We start from the raw sequence: 23,439 nt of genomic DNA, 5'->3' as shown, positions 1-23,439 counted from the left end.
GCTCCCTGCAAAGGGAGATGGAAATGCCGCAATTTCTCCTTCTCCAGTCTCAAGCATTTGGACACATACGCCTGTTCCCAGTGTGATTTCCAAGTCACGGAGTCCAAGGCTTAAATCATGCAGTTGGCCATGTGGGATTCAGTGCCTTAATCTCCACACCACCTGATGACCCTCTTCTCTGGACTTTGGGAATGCATGCATACGCGCCTGGTGTCTTTATCAAGAACGCCAAGTCTGTGATTCAAACTACAGTCAGCCATGTGGTATCTAACTGCCTTAACTTATATTATTTTTTCCTAACTTATCATCAGGAAAAAGCAAAAACTGAGACATTAATATCATACCATAAGTGAGTGATTTATAAGATAATATATCGAGGAAAATATACATAAAAACAGAAGTCTTATACAAAAAATATACATTAGGGGTAGAGAGGTAGCAGTGGCCAGAAATATAAAAAAAATTAAATTAACAAAAATATAATATTCAACTATATGAGTATATATTTATAGATATAAAAGTGTATCATTTAAAATATGGATAGCAACTAAAGATGATACCAAAAACGTAGAAAACCTCAATGGGCAATAACCACAAGATAAGTTAGAAAAAAATGGCAAAGTCTTATTGAAAAAAGTAGAAAAAGTTAAAGACACAGGCTCAGACAGTATTCAGCTGAATTATGTTTGTCAGACTCCAAGCCAGATAGCATCAGTTCAAATTCCACTTCATCTTTTACTTAACTCTGTGATCTTGGGTAAGTTATTTAATCCCTTCATTCCTTTGCTGGTCATATAGAAGGAATAACAGCACCTGACACAATTGTGTTATTTTATGAATTAAAAAGGTAACATACGTTAAGTACCCAAAACAGTATCATTGTATGACGCATATACTGAAAGCAAAACTATTAAAAATAGGAAATGCCTAAGCCCAGGTGCAGTGACACGGGCAGTAGGGAAGTGCCAGGCAATGCTGGAAGCTTATGGGAAGGTCTGGCTTGTGTCCCAGTGTACCAGATGGATGTGCAGGTAAACTTATAGGAGTGAGGGGTTAAGTAATGCCTATAATAGTCACATTTTAACTTTCAAATTTCTATCTTATTGCTTCTATCTTGCCCACAATGGGATCTAAAACTTGAAGTACACTGAAGCCACTTTATCTTGTTTAAACTTGAAAAACCAGAACAACTTGGAAACATAGCAACCCATTATCAAGCAGGAAGCAACTGTACAGCAGTGGTTGCTGTGCAATTTATTAAAATCTTCATGTTCAATTTTTACTATTCAAAGATAAATAGTGTTCCAGGTATTTGAGTTAAATATTTATGGATGGGATGACTCCACATTTAAGGATAAATTTAAAAACTTAAATACAACTTAACATTATAAAGCCAAACTCAGAGTAATTTATAATTAAAAGAATTGGAAATGACAAAAAAAAATTAAAGACAATTCAGGTGACTATCATCCATTCTTCTTTAAATTTGAAAGAATGATCACTTAGGAGTTGTAACAGTGTTCGAAACGTCACATTGCTTAGTACCCAAACCCCACACTCCTTAGTGAAACATTGAATTAGTCATCAGGAAACTACCAAATGAAAACTTTAGTTCACATATATAACAAAGTAACTTTTAATACCTCATTGATAGGTTCCTTGTAAATAACTCACAGAAATACATAAGAACATACACCTAAGGAAATGTTTATACCTTGTCTAGAAGAAATAAAGAAAATATTTGTATTTGTTTAAGTTCTCAGTCTACTAGGTTAACTTTTGTACTTGATGTTTTAATGATCATTAATATTGGAAATGCACCAATCCAGACATAACAAATAGATTTACCTCTGGTAAGAACTCACTAATACGGGCCAGCTGGTGGTGTAGTGGTTAGGACGCTGGACTCACACATGGTTGAGTGGTCCGAGTCCCATATCTGGCAACTTGAAACTAATGTTGGGCACGTGTGTGTGCACACCCAAAATCACAAAAGAAGAATGGAAAAAGGATTGTGGCTTGGCCATCCCCCTGGGAGTGGTTTCTCACTCTCTCTCTCTCTCTGCATCTCCAGCGAGTTCATGTGCCCTACAGCAAAAAGTCTTTCTCTTTTTTTTTTTTTTGGAGAGGTTTTCGCTATAGGGCACGTGCGCTCGCCAGACAGACAGACAGAGACAGAAAGCAAGAAATCACCCCCCAGGGGGGATGGTCACGCCGCAATCCCTTCTCCTCCATTCTCCTCTCGGGATCTTGGGCACGCATGCACACGCGCCCAGTGTGAATTTTAAGCCACAGGGTCCAGGACGTGAACCACGGTCGACCACGTGGGAGTCCAGCGACATAGCCATTATGCTAACTGCTGGTTCCCCCAAAAATCTTTCTTAAACAAACAAGAAAATTATTTGCTCATCACCCAGGAATAGATTTCAAATTCATTTATTCCACAAAGGGTTTACTGAGCACCATATGCCAAATAGAGTGCTTGAACAGTATTTACAGTACTGTTCTTTTATACTAAGATTATATAACATTAATTTACACTAAATGTTAGTACAGTATATGAAAAAGCTAAGAGATACAAACTGATTACTAGCTCAGTCTTTTCATGATAGTTTGGCAAAGTAAAACAATGGTTCTCAAAACATGGCCACAAACCAGTTGTATAAGGATCAGGAAACTGTGAAAAATACAAACAGTTGGGCCCTACCCCAGATCCAGCAAATCAGCAACATAGCCGTGGCACCCAGCAATGATTTTACCAAACTCAAATGGGCAATTCTGAAACTTTTCAAGTTTGAGATATTCTGCTATGAAATAAAGAAAACAATATGTTCAATGTATTAATAGACATAGTAGAGAAATGCAAATTTTACTTTAAATCCATACGTACATTTTTTTTTTGCTTTTGGAGAGGTCTTTTGCTATAGGGCATGTGCGCTTGCCAGAAAGACAGCGACAGAGAGACAGAAAGTGGGAAATCACCCCCCCATGGAGTTTGGCCATGCCGCAATCCCTTCTCCATTCTCCTCTCAGGATCATGGGCACACACGCACACATGCCCGGCGTGAGTTTAAGCCACCGGGTCTGGGACTCTAACCATGGTCAACTACATACGAGTCCAGTGACATAGCCATTATGCTAACTGCTGGTCCCCATACATAAATTTTTAATCAAACAACTTTGTATAGTGCCTCTGCCTAGAAAAAAAGAAAATAGTAGCTAGTAATCCAAATGCCATTCCATTTCAGAAGAAATTCGTTTTTTTTCCTTAAAAGTATTTGATTGAATATTTTTCCACTAAATTCTACACTCCTAGCTATATAAGACACTGAACATGTATCTATTCGTCATTGAATAGTTTCTTTGCCTAAGATCAAAGAAAGTCTTGGAATTCATAATAACCATGCATTTACAGTCTGTAAAGAAAACAGTTTAGATATTTAAGAAGTGTTCTTTCATCAAAGAAAATATATCAGTCAGTCTTCCCTTCTCTCATAAAGTATTGAGTCAAGTGTACAGCTAGGATTATTCAGGCCACTTTACTTAGGCTTGCAATCAGTTGACCTTGGAATATTATTAAGCCCATCTATGATCTTTGTTCTATTACTCTCTAAACTTAATTCTTCAAATAAAAGAGCAACATTAGTTTGTTATTCTCAGGCACTTAAAAAATGCAGGACATTTTTTACATTTAAAACATTTTTTAATTACAGGTAATACCTCCCTCACACCTACATCCACGCACATCTACACTCTTCTGTAAAAACTCTTGATTATGTTCTTAATAGGACACCTTTGTTTATTTCATGTTTTTCTATCATTCAAACTCAATAAATCCAAGTTAGAAAGTATGAGCATACTTGCACACTTTGACTTAATATCTATTTCTGTCAAAAATAGAATTGTCCTTTACTCCAAAAGTTTCTCATTTTCCACCACATTCAGGATTAAGGAAAAGAAAATTCTAATGAAGTTCCCTTAGCAGTACTACTGGACAGAATGAAATTTTAACAAGGACCACAGACCAAAAGAAATTTTTCAGAAATTGCTTAGAATTTTCCAAGCTAAGGTACTCTCATTTTACACAACTTTCTTTTTTTCTTTTTAAATATTTTAAAAATTTTTTTTAAATTTTTTAATTTTTTAATTTTTTGGAGAGGTTTTTGCTATAGGGCGCATGTGCTTGCCAGACAGAGAGAGACAGAAAGACAGAAAGCGAGAAGTCACCCCCCGAGGGGGTGGCTACGCTGCAATCCCTTCTCCTCCATTCTTTTCTTGGGATCTTGGGCACACACGCACAGGCGTCTGGCATGAGTTTAAGTCACTGGGTCTGGGACTCGAACTGTGGTGGACTACATGGGAGTCCAGCGACATAGCCATTACGCTAACTGCTGGCCCCTCAATTTTTTTATTTTTTATTTTATTTTGATAATTATTTTTTAAATTATTTATTTTATTTAATTTATCCATTCATTTAGTTTTTAATTTAACCAGAGAGAGACAGAGGTAGAGAGTGAGAGAGAGAGGAAGTGGAAAGCAAAGCCACCAGATTCAAGACTTGAACCCTGGTCGGCCATGTGGGCATGTCCAGCACCTTACCCACCATGCCAGCTGCTGGTCCCCAAATTTTTTATTTTTTTGAGAGGTTTTCGCTATAGGGTCCGTGCGCTCGCCAGACAGAGAGAGACAGAAAGCAAGAAATCACCCCCCCAGGGGGATGGCCACGCCGCAATCCCTTCTCCTCCGTTCTCCTCTCGGGATCTTGGGCATGCATGCACACATGCCCAGTGTGAGTTTTAAGCCACCGGGTCCGGGACGTGAACCACGGTCGACTACGTGGGAGTCCAGCAACATAGCCATTACGCTAACTGCTGGTCCCCTTACACAGCTTTCTTAAGCAATAAAAGGCCCATACCTCACCAAGGTCTCTCAAACATACCATGTATTTATTTATTTCTCCTAATAGATACATGAGAAGTTAGTATTTACAGTAATGAAGCAGATAGGCACAGCATTCTTCATTAGGAAGATGGAGCTATCATCATTTCTTACCTATTGGCTTATAAAGTATCTTTCTTTTCCAGTACTATTTACAAAATGATTTCTCTACATTCCTCTCTATCACTGGCTCCCTCTCTCATCTCTACATGTTTTATGGCTTCAAGAACACTACTGAAGAGATTGAAGTGAGTAATAAAGAATACTAAATTCACTGTCCTCTTCAAATTTTTTCCTCAAAATTAAATCAATATTCTAGTTAAGTTCATTTCAGTATTTTCTTAATTTAATTTTTCTTTCTCTCTCTGTTGACTATTCTAATCTAAATCATTGATCCATATCTCAAACATATACCCTACTGTGGTCACTGTCTCTGCTGTAATATTAGCCAATATATTCAGTATGATGTTATTTCATTAAAGAACTTACCATTTCATTCATGATTTAAGATTATACAATCTGGATTATCTATAAAATCTTTACAAATATCCTTGGACCAGCATAAAATGTCTATGTTAAATGAGTTCTCTAAACAGGTCTCTCAATAAGATCTGTTTATATCTGTTTGACTGAAGTCAAACACATATAGTTGTTGATTTAATTGACATCCAATTTTACTTCTATTTTACCCTGTCACTCTGTAGACTGTCCTATAGCATTAAGCCTTTAATAAATAGCAGTAGACTATTGCAGTATTGGGTGAACAAATGAGTATGATAATTCTAAGCATTTTAATACACTATGGCTCAAGACAGCAAAACAAAGGCAAAAAAGCTACTTTCTTCATTAAATTATCCTACTTTTGGAAGCTCAAAGTCAAAAAGTCACACTCATTATGTATTTTTATGGCAGAATATAAAAAGTATGAATTATTTATTATTAACAGCTATAATTATGTATGTTACAGACAGAGTCAAATGATGTTTATGTTGTTCCGTGTAACGGGAAAACTTGGAGACAGTTTTAAAATTCCCTTAGATACCAAGTAAAGTAGACAGCCAAATAACCTTTTCCTCTTTCCTGTTAAGCAACAAATGAAGCAAATAATTAGAGGCTAGTAGCTGTCTAAAGAGCTTAAACAAGTGCTTAGCTGAGCCTAAAATGTATAACTTAAGTACATTAAAATTTTAAAGTTTCTTCTACAAATTAATTTATTACTTTCACATGATATCTTTGTTCTCTTTTTAACTTTCTTAAAACTCTTAACTCCAGAATTTCAATATTTTTTCCTATAATCACTGAAGCATTTTGTAAGAAAAGTATATAAGTCAATACTTAAATTCTGTGACAATTTTCTTTATCATATTTAAATATAAGAGTCAGCTAATATTAAAGAAAGCTGAAAGAAATACTAGTTTACCAATCCTATTCAGCTATGGGTTTAAAACACAGTAATGAAAAAAAAAAAAAGATAGTAATGATTTTATATTCCTACTTAAGTAAAAGTAATAAGATTTGTAAAGGTTACTTGGTTAAAAAAAAAAGTAGGGTTGTTTAGAATTGTATTTGCCATTAGACTTAAAGGATCAAATTTATTTTACAAACTTTACCTAATGTACAAATGTATTGTGTAATTAAGTTCATGTTTGTTATTAAATAGGAAGGTATTTTATACTAGATAGTCTAGGTATTTTATGAATAGAGGAAATTATTTTGATCTATAAGCTTAAAATTAAAATAAAATATGGCCTAAAATACTAAGATTTAAAGTCATAAAATATGTTACACAAATTACTAATCCCTGAAGGGAAACTCAATCTCATAATCAAAGGCATAACTACTAATTATTACAGGAAAAATTAATTTTTTTAAAAGTTATGTTGCTTATGTCACAATTCTAAAACAGTTCACTTAAATATCATCCAAATTACATTGACTCTTCAGAAGCTCATTAATTCAAGATTCTGAAACAATTTAGTAGATGAAAAAGGCTATATGCACATAACATATAAAATCTCTATTAAGATGACAATCAGGTCATAATTTAAAAGTAATTTTTTAACTGATTGTAATTGATTGTTTCTTAAGACAATGTTCCTATCCAAAAGTATACACCTGGGAAAGAAAGAGTCTAAAATTTCTAGGATAATATAAAATTGTATACTTGGTTACATTTATACTTGGTTACATTAATGCCTTTGTTTCCTATTATTAAATAGAGGGTTAAATTTTAAAAAGGACTGTGTCATTGTATCTAGAATGACTTTGTCCCGTTCTCTTAAACTTTTGTGTATAAATGGATCTTCAAGGACATGTCATTGAGGCAATTTTGCATGTAAAGATTTTCATGCGATGGTTGAGCAGGAAGAATACGGTAGTGAGGAAAAGAGGAGCGTGTAGATGCTTTTCCTCTCTTTATGCTCTCTCTGTCATCACTTTACTGTACACTCTCGTTGAGATATCCCCCCAAAATCAAAGTTTTCCTCCAGTGACAAGATATAATATCTAAATATAATTACCAGTGATAAAAACCATTTATAAAAGAATACTTATTTCTAAACATAGAAGAAAATCTTAACAACAAAGAAGCTCAGAAAAGGATGTTGGCAAGTCCTATGGTTTCAGTGTGGCTTGTCTTCCCAGAGATTTATGTGCTGGAATCTGTAATACGGTTGAGATGTGGAGAGACCTTTTAGAGGGGGTTGTAACAGAAGGTGTTTAGATCACCAAGGAACTGTCAGCATGAATAGAAAATGCTGTCCCACTGAAGAGAGGGAGTTCTTCTCTAAAGGGAATGGGCTAGGTTCATTAAGAGCAGATTTTTATAAAAATAAGATGGTGCCTACAGGTCACACTCCCTTCTCTTTGCATGTACCTACTCTTCTTTCTGCTTCTGTCATTCATGCTGTGATACAGGACCAGAGGCCAGCCTGATGCCAGCCCCATTGTCTTGGACTTTCCAACTGCCAGAATTGTGAGCCAAACAGACCTCTCTTCCTCATGTATCACTCAGCCTCAGGTATTTCTGTTACTAGCAACATAACAGACTAGAACAGCGATTAAAGAGTTAGCTTTGACAATTGAGTCAGGGAAAGGATTTGTTTTTGAATCATGATTTATAACATCAAAAATTTGTGTTCCTCTAGTGAATAGCATGTGTCTCACAAAACCTGGAAATAACAGTATTAGCAGGCAGACTCACTGATCTGATCAGAAAGGCTTTAAACTAAGACTAAAAGTAGAAGAGAAATATATGAATCAGCAAAATGGATCTTATGGAGGATAATGGATCTTATGGAGGTTTGAAATAAAAATAAGACACAATGAAAAAATGTTTAGAAGTTACTTTGTGGAGATCATGGCTAAGAATAATAAGTAGGCCTAGCATGCATAATATACTAAATAAAATTTAAATAATAAAAGTAGTAGACATGTTAGGATCTTAGAACGTACTTTTTATTTTTTTATGTACAGAACCCTGGCAAAAAAAGTACAGGAGTTTCTGCAAATGTTTATGCTTTGCACAAGAATATCTGACCATTGGGATAAGTGGGCACTTATCCTACCCCACAGTCAGCTTGTCATATTGGTATCATCATCTTCAAATTGCAGGATAGGGACCGAGGCTTAGCTGCACTCAGAAACGTGTTCATGGATTTATAGCTTAAAGAAATGATGCAGCTAGATTGGCTAGAACTGAAAGCCAGGTATGTCTGGGTCTCATTATTTTAATAAAACATAGTAAAGAGAAATTTCTACATACCAATGCACACTTACACAATTTATTCTAAAGGAGCAGAGTGGGAGAAAATTACTAACCAATTTCTTCCAGAGAAACTCCACATGGACTAGGAAATGTATGTCACTGTATATTGGAGAGTTTTATACCAGTTTTATGACCATGAACATGTTAGACAAAAATTTAGAGGAAATGTTCTCTTGGGAGAAACTCTAAGTCCGCTAAAGTACATTTTCCATTTTGGGGGTACAAAGACTTTAGTGAAAATTACTTTTCTGTTAAATGCGATCTACAGAGAAGGATTCTGACTTGCAATATACAACAGAGGTTGGGAGCCGGGTATTTGAGGCATGTTAGAGTAAAGAGAGGGGATGAGCAGAGCTGAGTAAACTCTGCAGACTTAAAAACAGGCAGCTTGACAGGTAACAATGGGAAGGTGTCCAGATAGTCTAAGAAAATGTAATGGAGGAAGAATGTGAGAAACAACTTAAAAATCTGACTCTGTCATTGCAAATAAACTTATAAAAAGAAAAGAACAAAAGATATCTAAAAAAATTTTAATTTTAACCAGGAGAAATTTGTCCTTAGTTTTTTAGGTTTAAAACAACAAACAAAAAACAAATGAACAAACCAACACACATGTATAAGATGATTGTGAATGACCAAACAATCTGATAAGGACTTGAAAAAGAGTCTGAGGTGTGTAAAGTCAAGAATTCTCTAAGATTCTCCACATATGGAAGATTTAAAAATATTAGTTGTGTAAAGCATTAAAAAATAGATAAGCCCATTAAACTGATGGAGAAAGAACTGCTAATATGTCAGAGTGTTTTTGTGATTGTTATTGTTTTGTCTTCTTTATCAAGAAAAATGATCGAATTAGAAGTAGAACAAACAATTTTGATATGGATTTGGGATTTATTCAGCTTAACATAGGAGACAATGTAAATGAGAGATAAAGACATAAACTTCCTGAAGGACCCAGTGCAGGCTGCTGTTAGGACTTAGGAGCACTCGCACAGAAAAGCACTGATGATTATCAAATGCCATTAGAGAAAGCTCTTCTACTCTTTTGAGATTCTCAAATAGGTAGGGTAAAAATATTAAATGTATACTTCATCTTAATTTGAATGATGTAACTTACCAGGTTTTTACTATAACTTGGTGAGCAAGATAGAAAAACAATGTTTTTATGATAGAATAGCTCAATGGATTGTTGGGGATTGATCGATCTTCCTCCAAGCAAACTATGCTCAGTCTGCTATCTCAATTCAAAGTGTTATTCTGTGATTAAGTTAAGGAAGTGGAACAGCACTTTGCAAATCCATGTGTCACTCAAAGTTGTGAGGGAGAGATAATAGATTATGTGGAAATCAAGTAAGCCTTCAAAAACGTTTTGTTATGCTGAAGCAGTCACCAAGATAATATAACATCTAACAGGAAGTAATGTAGAGAACTTCGATTTAAATTTCAAATATATCATTTATACCAACAAAGGATAAAATGAGTCTAATAGTAGTTCATCTGAAGATACCATTTTTTCCCCACATAACCGATAATCATCAGCTACCTGAAGCTGAAGATACAGAAAATACCATAGTTTTCTTATTTCTTCTCATTTTACTGAAATATTTCTATACTTTTGACATATTAAACTAACTTTAAAAATATTCTGTACGTACTTTGAATCCTAAAAGTTAAAAATCTGTGATCAAATTCTCAGGAAACAAAATGAATGCTTATGCAGTATTAGTAAATACAGGCAATCCATGAAGTTCTCTTCATTGGATTAGACCATGTAATTTCTCTAGTGTACCTAGTGGTGAAGAATTTCAAAGGAACCAAAATACGCCACTGTTTTCATAGTGGAAAATAAATGGATTCATTTAAAAGATTTGTAAGATTTCAGAATAGTTTGTACAGAGTAATATTATCTTTGACATAGGAAATATATTCTAGGATTCATGCAAAATGATTATAAAAATTACAGCAACAAGGTCCTCACAGAAGGCCACAAGGAAAAAAAAGAAAAAAAAACAAACGACGACAATTTTCTCACCTGCCTTATCCCCAGCCGGTATGCAACAATCCGATCCACTGCATCAGGGTTCATTTGTGTCCACTGCAGACTGTAGGAATAAACACGGTGTCTGTTCTGCCACACAGGATTGTAGGTATCATAATAGAATTCTGGAGCATAGGCCTTTCCTGAAAACACAAATGGTGTTTAAATTTTAACGATGACATATTATAGTTTAAACGTACTGTTCATTAGCCCTTCTATCATTTTCTGTATTTGTTCCATAAACATTTTTTTTTCTATTTTAAAGGGCATATTAATGAAATCTAACCGATTTTTGGGTATGTTTTAAGAATTGATGCAAGATTTCCTAGTTGATCAAATGAACAGTATGAGAAGAAAAGAACAACCAAGAGTGACTCCAAGATTTTTGGCCTAAGTGACTGAAATAACGCAATTTCCATTTAATGAAAAACTATGGGAGAATCAAACTGAGGTGCGAAGGTCAGAAAGTCATCTTTGAATAATTTGAATGATCTACATGGAGACATCAAATATGCAATGTTCTAAGACTAGTTTTGAATACAGGGAAGGTCAGGACTGGGGAGATCATCTTTCGAACTAGACATACAAATAGAATTAAAATTGAATGCCATGAAATCGATGAGATCCTCAAGAGAGTATGAATGGACAGACAAGACAAAAGTCTGAGCACTGGGGCAATCCAAGGTTAAGTTATGGGAGGAGTAAAGAAGAACACGAAAGGCCTGAGATGGAACAGAGGCTGAAGAAGAGGGGAAACCAAATATGTGGTATCTGAGAGGTCAAAGAAGTGTGACAGAGAGTGATCAACTCTGAAAAAGATTAGTGAAAGTTAAAATTTATGTTTGTATTATCTGTGATTTTGTTCAATAACCTTGACTTAGCAATATTTATTATAATAACTTAATAACAAACTGATCAACAAAAGAGGAGCTTTTATTTGGGTTTTAAGGAATGATTTTAAGTGCATGTAATGTACACAGCATATATAAACCACCTCATGTTTTTTTTCTTTCAATTGCCAACTGAAGAGTATGCAGACAACTTGGTGTTACAAATCCAACTTCCTGATGTTCTGAAATACAGATTTTTTTTTTAATTTCCAGTAACATATTTATTTAGTAATTTTATAGCATGTAGTGAGAGCCTATTAAATGCCATGACTGCCCTGGACACTAAGGATACAATGATGGAGGAGGAATGGCCTCAATCCTCAGGAAAGTAGCTAACACTTTCTGACTTTTCAAAAAACTTGCAAGTCTTCCTGGGGGGTGATTTCCTATTCTCTGTCTTTCTCTATTTCTTTGGTGAGCATACACACCCTATAGCAAAAACCTCTGGAAAACAACAACAGCAACAAAAAAATCCCCCCAGACTTTGCAAATTAAAAAAAAAAAAAAAAACTTGCAAGTCTTTCCACATATATTGAAAAGTTGTATGTTTATCTCATTCATTAAGTATCTTTTTTTTGGTTGTTTTTAAAAATTAGATTAAGGGACCACCAGACAGCATAATAGTTACATTGCTGGACTCCCACGTAGTCAACTGTTGTTCAAGTCCTGGACCCAGCAACTTAAAACTCATGCTGGGCACATGGCATGTGTGCCCAAAATCCTGAGAGGAGAATGGAGGAAAAGGGATTGCAGTGGCCATCCTTCCTGGGGTGGGGGAGTCTTTCACTTTCTTTCTCTCTGTCTCTCCAGCGAGTACATGTGCCCTATAGCAAAAATTTCTCTTGGAAATAAAAAAGATTACATACTGAATGTCTCCCTGGGTTTTTCACTGTCTGCAGGAAATACTCTTACTATGTTTCCCATATTTCTTCATCATCATCTAAGGGTTGGAGAAGACTAGGTATAGAAAAATTTATAACAGATAATTAAAAGATGAATTTTGAACACTAAGAATAGAAATGATAATCTCTATGACCCTGGAGAGCTTTATCAACAATATCAGAAGAATAGAAAATAATTTTTGACAGGTTTAACAGGAAAATTAAATACAATGAGTTAAATATCTGAATTTTAGTAACATTTGACAAAGTCTCCTTCATCAACATTCTGTGTATTTTTAAAAATGTTCTATAAATATTCATTTGGCTGAAGTGCAAATGGTATATCAACTTCATTAAAAGAATCTTACATAGAGTTTCTAGAAAACAAGGAATTTCTAGAAATTAGCCATCACATTCATTTCCTTTTCTTTTTTTATCTTAATATATTTACTTATTGCTAAGTGATAGCACAAAATCATGTTCACAACAAAATCATCTTCCAGATAAAAGGTGGAAAAATTATACCAATGATGGCATCAAGATTGAAAATAATCTTGACAACTTGTAGTTGAAACCAAACTTCTTGAAACAGAATTGGGAGGTGAACTTATCTGTGATTTTTCCTTTTGAAAGGGAGTGGGGGTTGCTTTTGTCAACCAAATAGGAGACACGGGGTTATTAGATTCAGTTTTGAGTAACTCATTCTTAATAAAATGAAAGGTACATTCAAAGAACAAAGAGAGGACAGAGTCACAGCTAGGGGTTATCTAGCATGGTGGAGGTGGAAAAAAGAAGTTATCTTTCAATAGCAGGCAAACATGGGCCAGCAGATGGCGGAATGTTTATGTAGCTAGACTACCACGTAGTTGACTGTGATTTGAATCCTGGACCCAGCAACTTCAGACTCTTGGTAAGTACATACCCCAGATCCTGAGAGCAGACTGGAGGGGAAGGAATTGCACCATGACCATCTCCCCTGGCGGAGGGGTTGATTTCTCACTTTTCTGTCTCTGTCTGTCTGTGGTTCTCCAGCGATTGTATGTGCCCTATAGCAAAAATCTCTCTCAAACAAACAAAACATCAAGAGTGGGCAGAGTTTCTGAGAGCTGAATATCTATCACATAGAAAGTTAGACTACATGTTATCAGAGCTATGAAATAAGATAATACCAGTGGATTACTTTTTAAAAGAATATGTACTACCACTTCCAAAGACCTGTCAATGTGGACAGGTGGACTATGAATTTTCTTTCTTTAGACGTGTTTGGTCAATACCTAAAAAGGCATTTAGCAAAGCTGAGATGAATAGCTACCCACGAATGTCCATTGAAGTACTCTCCAGTCCTGAATGCCAGGGTACTATGTGCCTATTGTCAAGTTGGATGTGATACCTTAACTAATTTAGAATAAATATGGTTTAAATATGGAGGAACTGGTAATCAAAACTACCTCATGACATTTAAAAAGTATTCTTCTTGAGAGGCCCTATGTTTACTGCACATAGCAATATGTTTCTCCACATTTATTATGCATCAGTGCAAATTCATCTTTAGGAGGGGGCCCAGGAACCTAGATAGTTTACAAATACCTTGGGTTAGTCTGATGCAAAGGAATATAGACCATATGCTTAGGCATGCTTTTAAGAGGCTGAAATTTCTCTTTCTTTTTCTTTCTTTCTTTCTTTCTTTCTTTCTTTCTTTCTTTCTTTCTTTCTTTCTTTCTTTCTTTCTTTCTTTTTTTTTTTTAGAGGTTTTTTAGGGCACATGCGCTCGCCAGACAGACAGAGAGAAACAGAGAGATAAAAAGTAAGAAATCATCCCCCCCCTGGGGGGATGGCCATCCTGTAATCCCTTCTCCTCCATTCTCCTCTTGGGATCTTGAGTACACATGCACATATACCCGGTGTTAGTTAAGCCACCGGGTTCAGGACTCAAACTGCGGTTGACTACATGGGAGTCCAGCAACATAGCCATTACACTAACTGCTGGTCCCAGAGGCTGAAATTTCTTTCTTAAAATTACTTCCAAGTCTGTATAACAAAGGACATCAGAACTAAGTTTAGTCCCTTGAAATGTCTCTTTGGTCTGCTCCCTGCTCTGAGGCCTGTAGCATAATTCCTACTCCAACAGCCAGGATCTCTAGGGCAGGACTGACAGTGCTCAGATATGGGGGCTGGGTTGAAGGAGATGTAATGAGGACAGAAAATCATATTGTGACCATTTCAGAAAGCAGGTATCTTGGTATAGTTGGCTTTTTTTTTTTTTCTTTTTTGACTGACAGAGATAATTGGCTGTGTGTCAGAAATGCAAATTGTGATCATTCTAGGAAGATTGTTTATCTAAATTAATTCTCTTTAGGTTACTGAAACAGTTTGACTCTGAAGATATAAAAAGATCTTCATGACCTTGAGAATAATATGAAGAAGTAGATCAAGATCTACTTCTTTCTTTCTGTTTTTTCTGGAGAGATTTTTGCTATAGGGTGCATGCACTCACCAGAGAGACAAAGAGAGACAGAGAGGCAGAAAGCAAGACAGCACCCACCCCCCCCAGGGGGAATGGTCATACCTCAATCCCTTCTCCTTCATTCTTCTCTCAGGATCCTGGGCATGCACACACATGCACTCAGCATGAGTTTTAAGTCCCTGGCCTGGGATTCAAACCATGGTTGACTATGTGGGAGTCCAGCAATGCAACCATTACACCATCTGCTGGTCCCAAAACCTACTTTCAAGGTAGTGAAAAATTAGGTTCTAATCTAACCCTCATTTAAATATTCTAAATAGGTCAAATTATTCTCTAAAATTCCACCATGATTTTTATATTTCATTGTAGACTTTACAAAGACTTTCCAATGTATTTCATAAAATACTTCTTTTGTCTGCACTAAGTTCAAAATTTTACAATTTTTAATGGACTATTAGAGTAGAAAATATTTTAGGACCAGCTCCATAGCCTAGTGATTATGGGAGCCAGATCCCACCTGACCAACAAGAGCTCGAATCCTGGCCCCTGCGGCTTGAAAAACTCATGTTAGCATGCCCCAAATCTCAACAAGATGAAGAAATGGAGAAGGAAGCTTCTTTCTTCCTCTCCCTCTCTCTGCATTTTTCTGATTCTCTCTGGTAAGCTCACATATCCCCGATCTTTAAGAGAGAGGGGAAAGACAGCAAGAGAGAGAGAGAGAGAGAGAGAGGGAGGGAGGGAAAAATGTGGTAGAGGTTAGTTATTGCAATGTCTCATAATATAACCCAAAACTTTAGTGTCAGCTGGTGGCATAGTGGTTAAGGTGGTTGGATGCCTCATGGCTGACTGAGCAGTTCAAGTCCTGAACCCAGTGGTGGTTTGAAAAGCACAACAGATATGTGTGCATATATGCCCAAAATTCCAAAAGGAGAGAGAAATGGATGAGAAAGGTATGCAGCCTGACCATCTCCCATGAAGTGTGCTTTCTCACTTTCTTTCTCTCTCTTTTTCTCTCTCCAGTGAGTATACAAACCCTCTGGATAATTTTAAAAAAGAAAATATATATACACACACACATATATATACACACACACATATTCATACTTTATACTTCGAGCAGTTTTTTCAAGCAAACCAAAAATATTTTATTTTTTTTTACATTCTAGTTTTATTTTATATGATATTGCTCTATTTCAAATCTTTTCAGATTAACTGGCCCAGAATTACACTCACTAAACTAGCAGATCATTTTTAGATTCATTATGTATGATTATACACAGGTATTAGATTTTAAAATGGTCTTAAAACATATAGATTAAAAAATGTGTTGTTCAAAACATTACATAGAATTTATGTTAAAATACAGGTATTCTGGCCCTGCCACAGGGGCACAGGTAGTAGGGGGTGCAGCTGTGTGAGGCTGAAAGCCAAGTTGTAAAGTTTGAGTTTATGCCCCTGGTCCATGTGAGCACACTGGGCATGCCCAGGGGCACATTCATGATTTGGGCTGGCTGCAGGGCTGATGGGATTATAGTTACATGAAGACCCTGTTGAGCATGCCCCTCTTGCTCTCTCTCATGAAGGAAATGAATACATTTTTTAAAAAATACAGTTATTTCAGGAGCAAGATATTGGCATGGTGGTTAAGGTGCTAGAGTCCCACATGGTTGACTATGGTTCAAATCCTGGACCCTGCAGCTTGAAAATCAGGCCAGGCATATGTGCTTGTGTGTCCAAACTCCTGAGAGGAGAATGGAGGAAAAGAGATCAGTGTGGCCATCCACCTGAGGGGTGATTACTCATTTTCCTTCTCTCTATCTCTCTTCGAAGAGCTCATGTTCCTTATGGCAAAAACCTTAAAAAAAAAAAAAGTTTCAGGAACCAGCAGTTGGTATAATGGTTATGTTGCCTGACTCACACATAGCAACCATGGTTTGAGTCCCAGACTCAGTGGATTGAAACATGGCAGGTATCTGTGTGCATGCCCAAAATCCTGAGAGGAGTATGGGGGGGAGGGATTGTGGTGTGGCTATCCCTCTAGGGGGGTGACTTCTCACTTTCTTGTCTCTGTCTCTCTCTTATCTCTCCAGAGAGCACATGTTCCCAATAGCAAAAATCTCATTTTTTTAAAGGTTTTTTTCAGGTGCTCTGTTTCATAGAATGCTTTTGAAAAATGATTAACCTGAACTTTCAAAATACAATTTCATGCATAAAGCTTAAACATAAAATAAGCATCATTCACATAAACAACACTTAAGATCTGGGTCAAGTGAATTGGTTTTAGTAAAGTCAATCTGATCTTTGTAACAAAAACAAAAAAGAAAGTGTATAATAACAGTTAAGACTCCATCTGTGGCTTTTCTTTCTTCCAGTTGCTAGAGAACATGTGTTCTTGCCAGAGAGAGGAGAAAGCACCTCTCAAGGGGCATGGTCATGCTATACTTCTTCTTCCTCCATTTACCCATTCCATCTGGATCTTGGGCATGTAAGCACATGTACCTGGTGTGTTTTTCAAGTCCCAAGGTGGGATTTGAACTTGGTCGGCCTTGTTCAACCCAGTTCCCTACAGATGGCACTTAATTGCTATGCTAAGGGTCAGCCCAGCTACTTTTCGAAAGCAATTTATCTTCTGGAAAATATGCTGTAGGAATATGGGAATATAGGAATATAGTTATATTTGCATTTAAAATTATTTATTCCATACATGAGGATATGTATTACTTTTTTGCTTCATATGTCACTTTCCCAGGAGGTGCTGACAAAATCCAGATAAATAAAATCAAGTCCATTTTATCTCAAACTGTATGATATAAAAAGAGAAATTAAGACAAACATCTCACTCTAGCATATTTGTTGGTATAATAAAGTAACTTATAAAAGACCATTATCTAAGTTTTACCTAGAAGCATTTAGTTAAATTATACAAACATCTTTTTAGATATATACCTAAGCTTGCAAGCAAGAAAGGTAATTCCCCAAGGGTCAAGAGTTTGGGAAGAAAACCAGACTATTTCTGGTCTTTGTATCCTTGGGACCTGGATTTTAAGGCTGAGGAGAATTAATGGGGTAGGGTAAAATGAAAAATTGGAAATGAGGCCACCATATATGACTAAAATCAGTGAAAGCTATAACTTCAAATTTAGGGTATACCAGGGAAAAAACATTTTCTCACTAGTACAGGAAGATAATGAAAATATTTAAGTGAGCATACAAAAATAAATCCTTGTTTATTGATCCCACTGGGATGCTTAGGAGCCAATACCAAATTAGACTTAAAGGCATGCTCCCAAATTAGAGTGCAGATAATTTCCCCACATCAAATTAATGCTCCCAAATTAGAGTGCAGATAATTTCCCTACATTTAATTCATCTAAATTCCAGTGAATATACTTAAAATCTAATCTCGTATGCATACGAGAAAATATCTCTGTGTATGACTAAGAAGGCCAATAAACAGCAGAATTGTTGATAATGGAATGATAAAACAGAATTTACAAATGGGTATGCTGAAAATGATTGAAGTTATACAATGGAGAATTGTAAACAAACACCATAGGGCTTTCTGTGAAGGAATAATTAATATTGTCTATCAGGATCAGAAATAGGCTTCATGGGAGAAATGTCTGATATTTTTTATCATAAATGAAAAGAGATTCCTCAGAGAGACAAAGGTGGCTTATGGAGGGCTAAAGAAGAGAAGAAATAGAACTTGAGTTTAGGTGGAGGAAAAAAAATGAATATATCATAGGTAATAGTTCAAACTACCACAAGACTTTGTAGAGTTAAAAAGTGCAGCACCCACCTGCCCACCTAGACTGTACATCTGAAGAACAGACATGGCATCGTTAGCTCTCATCACCACGGTTAACACAATGCACTTGCTTAAGACCAGAAGAATAAGTCTGTGCTAACTGGGGAAGCCTCTTGTTTGATATGAGAAGATGCTGATTATTTACCGCAGAGTCCAGCTATTCGGGAATGATTTTAACCAGCATTCACTTAAGTGGGAGTACAGATTTTATACTGGGTCCACTGATCTTCATCTCCCAGTGTGAAAAGAACTCACTGATAGCAAAGAAGTCAATGAGAACTAAAGGGTAGTAATACATTTCAGTAAGAGATAGTTGCACAAATATCAGAAATAATAAAAACCTAAATCAAAACTTCTCAAATGTGTTTTGATTAATACAACATGAGTAGTACTAAGACCCATAGCCAACCTAAAACAATCTTAAACACGGATAAAAACAAAACAAAACAAAAACAAAAACAAAACTTCTAAAAGTCTTAAAAAATCACAATTTTTCTGTCTGCATATATTTTTAGTAGAATCTAACCAACACAGTCAAGTGATTTTGGAGCCAGACTAATACAACACTTAGGTAAATAGATTGGCAAAGACCTAGTCATTACAATCTTAGGGATAATATACAATAAAAATTAATCCAGCTCTTGGTTGTTCCTCCACAGAGCAGAAGAAAGAACATGGGATTATTGGAAGAAGAATTACTTCCTCTTCAAATTGATAAACCTTGAGTCATATTAAAAGAACAGAAGGCAACAAAAAAGAAAAAAATGACAAAAAATGAGAAAAGACATGCTTCTACAGAAATGGGGGTTCTCTTGTATTTTTAATCAGGGAAACAGCATAAACAACAATAATTGATGGGAAAGGAAAAAAGGAATTGAATGTATAAGAAACCCTAGGAAGGAAACCAGTAAAAAGATAAAATCTACAAACAGATGTGATCTGGGAGGGAAGAAAAAGTGAAGTAAAAAGTGTTTGCAGATAGGCAACTGTTTGTACTCCATCTCTGAACAAGGAAGGTAGACTCCTAAATTTTTAATCTTCAGAAACTGAGTGGACACCAGAAGCTCTAACTGGACAAAAAATAACTTCATACATCTCACCCTGGAAGAGGAGTGAAGAGTTTTAGTACCCCTTGGGGTCCTATATTTCTGAAAGAAAGTTTTTTATATAAAGTCATGTAAAAGTGCATGAAATTGGGGGCACAAAGGGTACTTTGATGCAAAAAGGTTTAATTCTGTGAAGTCAAAGAAAAATTCTTAAAAAGAAACAATATACTCATCTCTGTTAGCTATATTTAACATTTAGTTTGATGATTTTTATTTTATTTTATTTTAGTTTAGTTTTTGTTTTTTAGGCAGAGGGTATGTGGCTATGGCAAAAGGAGAGCAAGAGGTACAGTAAGAAATCAGCCCCCTAAAGGAAAGCCACGCAGCACCCCTTCTCCACTCCCCTCCTGGGATTGTGGGCACTTGTGCCCATGCACTCAGCATGATTTTCAAGTCACCAAGTTTGGGACTCAACTGTGGTTGGCTGTGTGAAATTTTAGCTCCTTAACCACCCTGCCACCTTCTGGTCCTCTGTTCTGTGATATTTAATATTAAGCCTTATCACATTAAAAGTAACAGAGGAATTATTGCCAATTTGATAGATTCTACCAATTCTCATTTGACTTGAGAGGTAGTAAATTAATATAAAGAAAAGAATTTAAATATGTATGAATAGAACATGTAAGCAGTACTTAAATGCATTGCTCTGATGTAAACGGTATTTTAGAAGTATGGTGCATTTCACAACAGCCATAAAATGGGATGTCATCAAGAGTTTATAATAATGCGTATTTTGAAAACTGTCAGAATCCAAATCAAGTTATTTGTGTTAACTGTGTTGAATCTTAACTGAGCTGGGGAAGGCTATAAAGGGAATTGTTCTCATAGGAGTATGTCTGATAACAAGAAATGGCACAAGAACCATTTCTGCAAGGACACCTAGCCAAAAACTGCCTGTCCAACCAATAACAGCAATATTGCCAACAATGATGCCAATAACAAGGGTGGCATCAGTTTTTCCACCTTATTGATTCCAAAGCCATGATGTAATTTTCTCTATTCATAACTTTTACCTTTAAAGTCATCCTGAAATCTGTAAGACCTTGGTGCACGTATTTAGAGCAAGGTGAACCATGACACCCAAGAAAATATTCTCAACATTGACCCAAATAAACAAACGTTTTCTTTGTTATTTTTCCTTGGCATTTCACTAAGCTTGACAGTATGCAGGAAATAAAAAACATAACAACTAAATAACACAACCATGACGGCAATGCCATCTGTCAGTTAAAGATTATGTAGAGTGGGACCAGCAGATAGAGTAATGGTTATGTCGCTGGACTCCCACATGGCTGAGTGTGATCCAAGTCCCAGACTGAGAGGCTTGAAACTCAGGCAGGGCGTGTATGCATGTGAGCCCCAAATCCCAAAAGGAGAAGAGACTGTGGCATGGCCATCCCCCTGGGGGTGATTTCTTGTTTCTATCTCTCTGTCTCTCTGGAAAGTATATATGCTCTATGGCAAAAATCTCTCTCTTAAAAAAAAAAATTTTAAAAAAAAGATTGTTTAGAGTTTTTTTCTTTTTCTTTTTCTTTCTTTCTTTTTTTGTTTTTGTTTTTTTTTTTTGGAGAGGTTTTTGCTATAGGTGCATGCGCTTGTCAGAAAGACAGAGAGAGACAGAGAAACAGAAAGCAAGAAATCACCCCCCACGGGGGATGACTACGCCACAATCCCTTCTCCTCCATTCTCCTCTCGGGATCTTGGGCACACACACACACACAACTGGCATCAATTTAAGTCACCAGGTGTGGTACTCGAACTGCAGTCAACTACATGGGAGTCCAGAGACATAGTCATTATGCCAAGTGCTGACCCCTAGAGTTTATTTTTAAAAAGTGTTACATTGTGCATGTAACAATTTATAACCCAATTAAATCATTTAAAGTCTTTCTGTGCCTGAAAGAAAAAAAGAATTGTTTATTTATATAGTGTCTTACCATTTAGAGTCAGCCAACATACTTTACATGACTAGTCATTGTTACAACATTATTTTAATACTGCAACATAACTTTTTATTTATCCCTTACATGAATTCGTTTTCTTCTGCTGGAGCTGGAGCTATGCATTATACACTAAGGCTGAGTGCCCAGTGAACACACTTTAGCTCTCAAGAGCTTCCTAAGAATTTGAATTATTAATGAGCAAATTTATTGATTATTTAAATAACACATCTATCGACAATATTGTGAGTCATTACAAACCACTTTGATTTTTATAAAAAAAGTCAGCTCAGGTGTAAGATCCTATTGTTTTCGGGACCAGCAGTTGGCTTAATGGTTATGTCACTGGACTCCCATGTAGTCGACCGCAGTTTGAGCCCCAGACCCAGTGGCTTAAACTCACGCCAGGCGCATGTGCATGCGTGCCCAAGATCCTGAGAGGAAAATGGAGGAGAAGGGATTGTGGCATGGCCATCCGCCCTAGGGCAAGGGCAGATTCATCCCTTCCTGTCTGTCTCTCTCTGTCTTTCTGATGAGTGCACATGCTTTATAGCAAAACAAACAAACCAACCAAAAAAACACAACTCCAAAAAGAAAGATCCTATTATTTTGGTTACAACGTTATGATTTCTCTTATGAGTTTTTGAAATAAAACTGAATAAGAAATGAGTTTCTCACTCTCCATAATGATCTTATTTAAAACATTCTGTGGGCCAGCTACATGGCACAGTGGTAATGCACCACTCAAGAGAAGCCAGCATGGCAATGGAAGATCAAATCCCTAGCCCAGTCTGCCTAAATTCTGCTGGGCATGTGCTAGTGCCCAAACTCTGACGGTGGGGAGGACTGGAGAAAGAGGATTGCAGCATGATCAAACCCTGTGTAGGGCATTCATCTCTCTCTCTCTGTCCCTCATTCTCACATGTGTGTACACACAGTCTATCATGAATAATTACACACACACACATAGCACATTGAATTCTGTGTCATTATTGTTTCTATTTTCAATCTGAAAAGCTCAAAATAGCGATTTTTTAAGAGAGATTTTTGTTATAGTGCATGTATGCTTGCCAGAGAGAGAGAGAGAGAGGAAGAAACAGAAAGTGAGAAATCACTTTCCAGAGGGAATGCCCACACTGCTATCCCTTTTCCTCTATTCTCCTCTTAAGATTTTGGGCATGCACATACATGTACCTGGAGCGAGTTTGAAGCTGTTGGGTCTGGGACTGGAACTGTGGTCAGCCATGCGGGAGACCAGCGGTGCTCTCTGCTGGTCTCTCAAAATAATACATTTTATGATTAAAAAAAAGCCAGTCCTTAGGACAAGAGTTTCAATAAATGTATTAATTTACTTTATGAACTGTTATATCAGTATTAACATGTCTAAAGCATTTTTATAAATGAAATATGCCAGACAAAGCTGAAAACACACTTTACAGGACTTCTAACTAAATTAATTTATAAAAGGAAGACTTGACCACTCAATTTTTCTTTCCTCTCTTTCATTTACAGATTCTAAGATCATCCATTGTCTGTACTCATTAGTTTATTCTAAAAACATTTAATTTCATGTTTATCATTTCATACTAACAAAGTCTTCATAAC

The 23,439-nt window shown here is 36.2% G+C and overlaps 1 protein-coding gene across 1 annotated transcript in view; it reads right to left on the bottom strand.

Annotated features, from left to right (window-relative positions):
* The window catches only part of LOC102500653 (MAM domain-containing glycosylphosphatidylinositol anchor protein 2), a 550,208-nt gene that overhangs the window by 68,984 nt on the left and 457,785 nt on the right, over nt 1-23,439 (bottom strand). Inside the window, exon 11 of the mRNA XM_027776806.1 lies at nt 10,737-10,885. The gene's annotated coding sequence lies outside the window, so the exon portion shown is untranslated. The remainder of the gene's footprint in view (nt 1-10,736; nt 10,886-23,439) is intronic.

The sequence above is a fragment of the Tupaia chinensis genome, unplaced genomic scaffold, assembly GCF_000334495.1.
Source record: "Tupaia chinensis unplaced genomic scaffold, TupChi_1.0 Scaffold138126_1, whole genome shotgun sequence".
NCBI lineage: Eukaryota > Metazoa > Chordata > Mammalia > Scandentia > Tupaiidae > Tupaia > Tupaia belangeri.
This window is presented reverse-complemented; position numbering and strand designations above follow the sequence as displayed.